Genomic DNA, 10,946 nt, shown 5'->3' on the forward strand with positions numbered 1-10,946 from the left:
AAAAAATAAAAAATATTTTTAATGACTAACCAAATGCACCCTAAGTAAATTTCTGCAATCATGGAGTACCGAGTGCCACACATAGTTGAGCTGTAGGAAATGAACAGAAACTCATATAATATCTCCCACCGGCTTTAGAGTTCGAATCCTCTGATTTAGCTGAAGTGTGGTAACTTTAAAGACAAAAAAAAAAAAAAGCAATCAATCTAACACAAATAATCCTGCATTCTCTAAAAAAAAGGAAGTTGTAGGAAATTCCTCATTTGAGAGAGGTTCAACCAAGTGCGTAAAGTCTTTCCTAATAACTGAGAACTGGTTGCCCATGTTAGCACTTCGAAAAAGAGCCCAGCAAGGCTGGTTGGTGGACTTTTTCAACCCTTTTTTGCCTCTTTCCGTGAGAGTGGGAGAGACACATAGAGAAACATGCATGCAGGAGTACCTACATCTCAACGTAGGAGATGTAACAAAGAAAATATTATTTTTAAAGGGAGGCTTACACGTAGTTGGCAGGGTTCTTGGGCCAGATGGACATGTCGGCCTTTCATGGGGAAAGATGAGGTGAAAGAAGTAATCCCCCACTCCAGCTGCCCGCTCGCATTGTTCGCCACTGCTCCCGTACCCGGCGATCATCCCCGACGACTGGTCATTCGCATACTTCTCCTTCTCCTCGATGGCAAATCGAAGAACTCCTTCCCCACCCTCCTCACCTTCTCTATAAGCTCCAGAGGGATGCCATGGTTGACTATGTGCATCACCCCCCACTCGGACGCCACCCTCCGCACCTCCTCCGCGCACGCCCGCCGAACCACTTCGTCCTCCGAGTCGAACCCCTTGAGGTCCACCACGGGGATCTGGGGCCCCTCCTCGGCCTTCTTTTCCTCCTCGAATGCGTCTCCGAGGTCGCGCCGCTCCGATTCCGGGCGCACGTACTCGGTCGGGATCGCCTCCAGCCCGCGCTTTGCCAGGCTCTCCACTCTCGGCACCGCCGACGCCACCTTGCTTGCCATCTCTCTCTCTCACACTCTCTAACGCACACAAACGCCGGCAATGCAATGTTTGGAAGTGTTTGAAGGCTGGAATGCCGCTGCTCCAAGGGGCGCACGCCAAGGTGTGTATTTAGAGAGGTTGCAACGTGGAAAACCAGGGGCACGGAGGGCGGTTTGAGAGAGAGAGAGAAAGTATATTTTCCGGTGAGAAGGATGAAGGGTTGGTGGGGCCAGCGCGACAGTGTGATGGCAAGGACAGTTTCGGGTTGTATGTTTCACGAAAAAGAACGATTGATCTTCTTTCGCCAATCTGACTGTTGGATCGGCCCCGCATAGCTATCAAAGCATTTGGCGAACTGATAATTGTGCTATCCGACGGTGGATTGCCGCGAAGGAAGGTGAATCCTTCTTTGGCGCAAAAAGGATACAACCTCCGTCTGTAAGGACGCTATGAGGCCAGAGGAATCCATAAGGGTCTCGATGCCTAGATGGGATGCAAGGAGATGGCCTTGACCAGAGGATTGGGTCCGCTAGTGGTTTGTCCACCAACCGAGACAGTGGGAACACGTGACCACCAACCGGCCACGCTCCAACATCCAGTCTAAGTCTAAGTCTCGTGAGAATTTTAGTTCAATCATATTTACTGTTGAGGCGATGGATCAGTCCTGCCGTGAACAAATACATACAAAAGTATCTGTATTACATCATTTATTTCTGTTATCCAATTTTATGTATGTCGGTTGGTGCTTGAATTGATGGACTGTTAAGTTGGTGGATCCAATCCAGCCAATTAATAGCTGAATTTTTTTGTACATAGATAATTAACTGGTGGTTGGATTTATCTTTTTTTTTTCAAAAAAACTCTATTTTAAATTTATAATGCATATAATATATTTTATTTTTAATAATAATTTTATTCTTTCTTATATGGTGAATTTCTAAGCCCAAAATCATCACAGTCATGGTCCTATCACTCTCGTGAAAGATGTTTATACTCCAACCAAGATGGATCAAACCACCTAGAGTAGGGGAAGACGCAAGCGCCCTCTCTGTTATAGGGAAAAAATAAATAAATAAATAAATAAATAAATAAATAAATATATATATATATATATATATATATGTGTGTGGTGTGTGAGATGACCCAAGTCCAAGCAAAAAAAAAAAAAAAAAAAGAAAACAGAGGATCGAGAAGAAGACTCTCGATAGGAGTCTTCTTCTCCGATGAACCACTTGAATCAGGAGTCCTAGGACCACTAGAGGTCCTAAGGCTCTCTATAAAGAGACCTCTCCCTTTCTAAAAAACCCCCCACCGATCTTCCTCCCCTCTTTCTCCTTGATTCCTCCGATTGAAGCCGCGACCCTTGATTCGTGCTCGCCGCGATTTCTCACCGACGGGACCACCGAAGGCTGAGGTAAGCCTTCCTCCTCTTTCTCTCTTCCCTCTCCTTCTTCTTGTGCCTCTGTGCACGACTGCTGGCGACGGGTGTCGCCGGATTTCATTGAAGAAGGGACCTCTGTTTGGTCTCTTTTTTTTTTGATTCTCCGACGCCGACGATCCCCACCGACCGTCGGTTTTGGCCTTTCTGAACTCATGAGGGTTGCCCCCTCTTACCGTTGGCCTTCGCCATGACGGTCGTGGCCCGAACGATCGATCAAAGGGAGGGGACTCCGGTCCCCTGTTTCGGTCAGGAAAGGAGCTCGGAAAGAAAAAGAAGAAAAAAAAGAAAAGAGAAAAAGAAAAGAAAAGAAAAGAAAAAAGAAGGAATAGAAGGAAAAAAAAAGAGAGAAAGAGAAAGAGAGGGAGACTTTCTCTCTCTGCTCTCTCTCTCTTGATTTTTTTAGAATTTATGAATTAAAAATAATAATAATAATAATAATAATAATAAAATTTGGACGCTATCATCTAGTCGATTCGTGTCAGGATATTGAATTTTAAAATTTTTTTATTATTTTTATTTGATAAAATTTTGATAAAAATATGATATTTGACGTACCAGGTTCGGAGAAGAATTTTCAAGATTTTTAGGATCCCTAATTTGGATTTTCTTTTAAGGTAAGTAGTGTTTTACTTTTATTAAATTTATTTGATAAATTATAAATTTGAATTATATAAATTCATGGCATGCTTGTGATTGAAAATATCTGTTGAAATTAATTATGATTGAAATTAATTGTTGAAAATTATTTATGATTGAAAATATTTGTTGTAAATTATTATGATGATGTATGATCATAAAGAATGATATGATTGATTTACTCGAATATCACTTATTTATATTATTTTTGAAATAATATATGAATTGAAAGATGATATGAATTGACAACCTGACTATGTAAAGGACCCCGCCAATGGGGGCATATACGTTGGTAATGGATTTGTCCTGAGGATTTATGTCGCCAGCGAGACCAGCGACATGTCGTCAGAGAGATCAGTGACAACCGTCAGAGAGACCAGCGGTTCCAAAGGCTTTGCTGCTAGATGATTCGCAGCTCACCGCAAGAAGATACACGGTATTATGACCCTGTCACAGGAAAAATGTGGTCATAGTTCATGGTTGATAAGAAGAATTTAAGAAATTTGATGAATTTAAGATGATAAGCATAATTTAAAATTATGATAAATTAAAATTTTATATATGATTAATAGTGTGATCAATTAAATTATGAATTCATGAATTTATATATTGATTTTGTTATTATCAGTAAAACAGTATTATTGCCTGATTTATTCCGTTAAAGGTATACACTGCTTACTAGACTATTTAGCTCATGATGAGTTTTATATTTTTTCTTTACAGATCCAGAAAATTAACATGATGCGGGATTTCGGTTGGAAGAGCGAATTAAAGATGGAGTTAGCTTATTTGAATTAAGATTTTTTTGCAAAATTGATGCAAGATTTTCATTTTAAGTGTTGACTTTGTCAGACAATTATCTTCCTTTTTGACTCTGAGTTTTGATTTGTTATTTGAACTTAGATTTGATCATTAAGATTGAAATTTATTTAACTTTATGTGTATGATGTCATGATGAGATGCCTTGCATGCTTATAAGCAAAGCTTCCTATGAGTATGCGGTGGTTGTCATGATCTTCGACTCACAATCTCGGATCAGGGGCGTGACAATTAATATGGTATCAGAGCATAAGTAGATTGGTAAAGACATGTAGAATAGAATGAGCGAGTGATGGGTAGATATTAGAAAATTTGAGAGGTTAGTTATGATGATTATGATCTGACCTGCCTTAAGTAAGTTAATAATTTTATTAAGGATAAGTTATCATCTTAAATTTGTCATAGGTCAATATGCCTCCATGATGAATGAAGAATACTCAAAGAGCGGTAGGAGGGACATCAAATCCACTTGGTGATAATATGCCCCATTTGAATAGTGGCACATCTCAACAAGAGAAAATCATTGACCCTACTGGAAATACTCCGACAGTACAAGAAGAGCCAAACATGACTCAATTAATGCAAACTCTGATCGGAGTAGTACAAACACAGCAACAGTTACTTCAACAATAACATGCGCAGCCACGTTAGCATCCTCCACCGACACCTGGCCATGGAGAACATTTGATGCAGCGAAACAACATCATCGAGTTTAAAAAGCTAGCTCCTCCAGCCTTCAAAGGGACCATCGAGCCACTGGAAGCTGACAACTGGATTATGGAGATAGAGCAGGCATTCGCCGTGCAAAAATACCACGATGATGAGAAGATCCGCTACACAGCATATCTGTTACAAGGTAAGGCATACAACTGGTAGTGTATACTTGAACAAAAATATGAACACGATGGGATACCACTCACTTGGGAGAGATTTGGAGGTGAATTCTTTGACAAGTACTTTCCTCGAAGTGTCAGAATATAGAAAGAGCAGAAGTTCATTCATCTGAAATAGAGGAATAGATCCGTTACAGAGTATGAAGCTAAATTCACGGAGTTAGCCAAGTTTGTTCCAAGATTAGTTGAGATTGAGCAAGACAGAGTACATAAATTTGAAATGGGACTGAAGACGAAAATTAGAAAATAAATTATACCCTATGAGTTAACTACTTATGCCTCAGTTGTGAATAAAGCTCTAATAATTGAGAGGAAAGTTAATGAAGCACATGCAAAGAGAGAACGAAATCAGAAGAAAATAAATAGATTTGGTGGAACTCAAGGACGAAATCAGAACAATAAGGGTCCAGCGAAGAAGCTAGCAAATGATAAGAATCGTGAGAATGAGATGGCTAGATGTTCGAGATATGGCCGAAGAGAGCACGAGTCTTCAAATTGTCTATAGAATACTGGTTCTTATTTTAGCTGTGGACAGAAGAGACACAAAATTGCAGATTACCCCCAGAGGAATGAGAATAGATCCACACAAACAAAGAATGGAGGTCAAAGGCCGAAAACTCAAGGAAGGATCTATGCACTCACACAACAGGATGCTCAGGCCTCTAATGTTGTGGTGACAGGTATCATTCCTGTATCTGGTATTTATGCTTCAGTTTTGTTTGATTCTGGTGCTACACACTCCTTTATATCCACTACTTTTATTAGACAACATGATATAGTATGTGAACTTATGAAAACTAAATTATATGTTGAGACATCAGTAGATGATATTTTGGGTACCGAAAGTATGTGCAAGTCATGTAGTATCAGAATAGGAGAAAGAGAATTACCGACAGATTTGGTGGTCCTAGATATGCATGATTTTAATGTCATTCTAGGAATGGATTGGCTTGCTACTTATCATGTCTCTGTGGATTGTCATGGAAAGAGAGTGAACTTTCAAATACTGAGAGAATTAACATTCAGTTTTGATGAAAGTACAGGAACCACCTCTTCATGTATTATTTCATTTGTGCAAGCTAGACAGATGCTAAGAAAGGGATGTAGAGATTATCTAGTATCAATAAAGAATACAGAACATGATGAATTGAGATTATAGGATATTTCTATCGTAAATAAATTTTCAGATGTATTCATTGATGATTTACCCGGACTACCACTGGATAGAGAAATTAAATTTATCATTGAATTGGCATCCAATATCGATCCGATTTTTAAAGCTCCTTATCGAATGGCCCCCATGGAGTTGAAGGAGTTAAAAGATTAATTACATGATTTATTGGATAAAGATTTTATAAGACCTAGTGTGTCTCTTTGGGGAGCTCCAGTCTTGTTTGTAAAAAAGAAAGATGGTAGTATGAGGCTTTGTATCGACCATAGAGAGTTAAATAAGAATACTATCAGAAATAAGTATCTCTTACCTCGAATCGATGATTTGTTTGATCAGCTGCAAGGTGCACAAGTTTTTTCAAAAATTGATCTTCGTTCAGGATATCATCAGTTAAAAATCAAAGCAGAGAACATACCAAAGACTACATTTAGAACTCGTTATGGATATTATGAATTTTTAGTGATGCCATTTAGGTTAACAATGCTCCAGCGGTCTTTATGGATTTAATGAACAGAATATTCAAATCATATCTTGATAAGTTAGTTGTCGTATTTATTGATGATATCTTGATATATTCAAAAAGCAAATTGGAGCATGAAGAACATTTACGGTGTGTATTACAAATATTGAAAAAAGAAAAGTTTTATGCCAAATTAAAGAAGTGTGAATTTTGGTTGGACAAAATAGTCTTTTTAGGACACATCGTATCTAAAGATGAAATTTCTGTGGATCCAACAAAAATGGAAGCTGTGATGCAGTGGAACAGACCTACAAATATTTCTGAGATTCGGAGTTTTCTGAGAATGGCAGGTTATTACAGACGATTTGTAGAAGAATTCTCCCGCATAGCTACACCTTTGAGTCATCTTACTCAAAAAGGGGTTAAATTCGAGTGGACCAAGGATTGTGAACAGAGTTTTCAAAAGTTAAAACAACGATTAGTTTCAGCCCCTATTCTTACTATACCAACAGGAGATGAAGGATTCACAATATATAGTGATGCATCTAAAAAGAGACTTGGCCGTGTATTGATGCAACATGGTAAGGTAGTGGCTTACGTCTCAAGACAATTGAAACCATATGAACAGAATTATCCGACACATGATTTGGAGTTAGCTGCAGTGATTTTTGCCCTGAAAATTTGGAGACATCATTTATACGATGTGCAGTGTGAAATGTTTACTGATCATAAGAGTTTGAAGTATATTTTTACACAGAAGAAATTAAATATGAGACAGAGAAGATGTTTAAAACTATTGAAAGATTATGATTTAACAATTCATTATCATCCCGAAAAAGCTAATGTTGTCGCTGATGCCCCTAGTAAAAAATCCATGAAAAATTTGGCTATTTTAATTACACATCAAAGTCAATTATTGAAAGATATAAGAAAACTGAAATTAGATATTCGAGTATATGACTCAACAGTACGATTAGCCAACTTGAGGGTTCAGCCAACACTCATTGAAAGGATTATAGTTGTCCAGAATGGTGATCCACAATTAACAAAAATAAGGGATTTAGTGGAAGCTAGTGTTCAATCTGAATTCAAGATACATGATGATGGTTCGTTGACATTCAAAAATAGAATTTGCATACCCAATGATTCGGTACTCAAACAGGAAATACTTCAAGAAGCATATCAGACCTGTTATATAGTTTATCCGAGAGGTACTAAGATGTATAGGGACTTGAAGAAAATATACTGGTGGAATAATATGAAAAGAGAGATCACTCAATTTGTGACTCAATGTTTGGTGTGTCAACAGATTAAAGCTGAACATCAGAGACTTGCAGGATTACTTCAACCTCTCGATATTCCAGTATGAAAGTGGGAACATATCACTGTGGATTTTGTAACTAGACTACCTAAGACTCCAAGTAAAAATGATGCAGCCTAGGTGATTGTGGATCGATTGACAAAGTCTGCACATTTTCTACCAATTAGAGTTGGATTCACTTTGGAAAGACTAGCAAAATTATATATGAAAGAAATTGTAAGGCTACATAAAATTTCAGTGACCATTGTATCAGATCGAGACATCAGATGTGTATTACAGTTTTGGAAGAACTTACACAAAGCATTAGGAACAAAATTGAACTTTAGTATAGTCTTTCATCCACAGACTGATGGTCAGTCAGAGAGAACTATTCAGATCTTAGAAGATATATTGAAAATTTATATTTTAAATATGAAAAGTTCTTCGGACGAGCATCTACCTTTGATTGAGTTCGCTTATAATAACAGTTATCAGGCTAGCATTGGTATGACACCTTATAAAGTATTATATGATAGAAGATGTCGATCACCGATTCGCTGGGATGATGTTGGTGAGCGGAGAATATTAGGCCCGAACTTATTCAACAACCAGTTGAGAAGATTCAATTAATTAAAGAATGACTTCGGACAGCACAAAGCAAACAGAAAAGTTATGCAGATAACAGGAAATGAAAATTAGAATTTCAAATTGGTGATCATGTATTTCTCAAAGTGTCTCCTTCAAAAGAAATCTTAAGATTTGGCATTCATGATAAATTGAATCCTGGATATGTGGGTCCGTTTGAGATTTTGGAAAGAATTGGTGAGGTGGCGTATAGACTTGTCTTACCACCTTCACTTACCGGAGTACATAATATTTTTTATATTTTTATGTTGAAAAAATATTTATCAGATCCAAGTCACACCGTGGAGCTTGAACCCTTGCAAGCTAAAAAAGATCTATCATATGAAGAATATCTGATATGGATCATGGACCGTAAAGAATAAGTGCTGAGATGTTACAACATTCCTTATGTCAAGGTACAGTAGAGTCGATATTCGGAAAGAGAAGCTACTTGAAAATTAGAGGAAGAAATGAAGCAAAAATATCCCCAGCTCTTCGAGACCACAGGTATGAAAAATTTCGAGGATGAATTTTTTTTAGGAATAAAGAATGTGATGACCCAAGCCCAAGCAAAAAAAAAGAAAAAGAAAAAAAAAAATAGAGGATTGGGAAGAAGACTCTCGATAGGAGTCTTCTTCTCCGATGAACCACTTGAATCAAGAGTCCTAGGACCACTAAAGGTCCTAGGGCTCTCTATAAAGAGACCTCTCTCTTCCTAAGAAACCCCCCACCGGTCTTCCTTCCTTCTTTCTCCTTGATTCCTTCGATTGAAGCCGCGACCCTTGATTCGTGCTCACCGTGATTTCTCGCCGGCGGGACCACCGAAAGCTGAGGTAAGCCTTCCTCCTCTTCCTCTCTTCCCTCTCCTTCTTTCCATGCCTCTGTGCACGACTGTCGGCAATAGGTGTCACCAGATTTCATCGAAGAAGGGACCCCTGTTTGGTCTCTTCTTCTTTTTGATTCTCTGACGCCAACGATCCCTGCCGAGTGTTAGTTTTGGCCTCTCTGAACTCATGAGGGTTGCCCACCCTTGCCGCCGGCCTTCGCCGTGATGGCTGCGGCCTGAACGGTCGATCAAAGGGAGGGGACTCCGATCCCCTATTTCGGCCAGGAAAAGAGCCCGAGAAGAAAAAGAAGAAAAATAAAAAAAAGAGAAAAAGAAAAGAAAAGAAAAGAAAAAGGAAGGAAAAAGAAGGAAAAAAAAGAAAAGAAAAGAAAAAAAAGAGAGGGAGACTTTCTCTCTCTTGATTTTTTTAGGATTTATGAATTAAAAAAATAATAATAATAAAATAAAATAATAATAATAATAATAATAAAAATCTCGGACGCTGTCATCTAGTCGATTCGTGTCAGGATATTGGATTTTAAAAATTTTTTTATTATTTTTATTTGATAAAATTTTGATAAAAAATATGATATTTGACGTATCAAGTTCGGAGAAGGATTTTCAAGATTTTTAAGATTTCTAATTTAGATTTTCTTTTAAGATAAGTAGTGTTTTACTTTTATTGAATTTATCTGATAAATTATAAATTTGAATTATATAAATTCATGGCATGTTTGTGATTGAAAATATCTGTTGAAATTAATTGTGATTGAAATTAATTGTTGAAAATTATTTATGATTGAAGATATTTGTTACAAATTACGATGATGATGTATGATCATAAAGAATGAAATGATTGATTTACTCGAATATCACTTATTTATATTATTTTTATAATAATATATGAATTGAAAGATGATATGAATTGACAACCTGACTATGTAAAGGACCTCGCCAATGGGGCATATACGTTGGTAATTGATTTGTCCCGAGGATTTATGTCGCTAGCGAGATCAGCGACATGTCGTCAGAGAGACTAGCGACAACCGTCAGAGAGACCAACGGTTCCAAAGGACTTTGCTGCTAGATGATTCGCAGCTCACCGTAAGAAGATACGCGGTATTATGATCCTGCCACAGAAAAAATGTGATCATAGTTTATGGTTGATAAGAAGAATTTAAGAAATTTGATGAATTTAAGATGATAAGCATAATTTGAAATTATGATAAATTAAAATTTTATATATGATTGATAGTGTGATCAATTAAATTATGAATTCATGAATTTACATATTGATTTTGTTATTATCAGTAAACTGATATGTACAGTATTATTGCCTGATTTATTTCGTTAAAGATATACACTGCTTACTATTTAGCTCATGATGAGTTTTATATTTTTCATTCACAGATCTAGAAAATTAGCATGATGCGGGATTTCGGTTGGAAGAGCAAATTAGAGATGGAGTTAGCTTATTTGAATTAGGATTTTTTCGCAGAATTGATGCAAGATTTTCATTTTAAATGTTGATTTTGTCAGACAATTATCTTCCTTTTTGACACTGAGTTTTGATTTGTTATTTGAACTAAGATTTGATCATTAAGATTGAAATTTATTTAACTTTATGTGTATGATGTAATGATGAGATGCCTTGCATGCTTATAAGCAAAGCTTCCTATGAGTGTGCGGCGGTTGTCATGACCTTCGACTCATAATCTCGGGTTGGAGACGTGATAATATATAAATAATCTACTGAATTTCTCAGCTTGTGTTACATATATTCACACAT

Source organism: Elaeis guineensis, chromosome 11, assembly GCF_000442705.2.
Source record: "Elaeis guineensis isolate ETL-2024a chromosome 11, EG11, whole genome shotgun sequence".
Lineage (NCBI taxonomy): Eukaryota > Viridiplantae > Streptophyta > Magnoliopsida > Arecales > Arecaceae > Elaeis > Elaeis guineensis.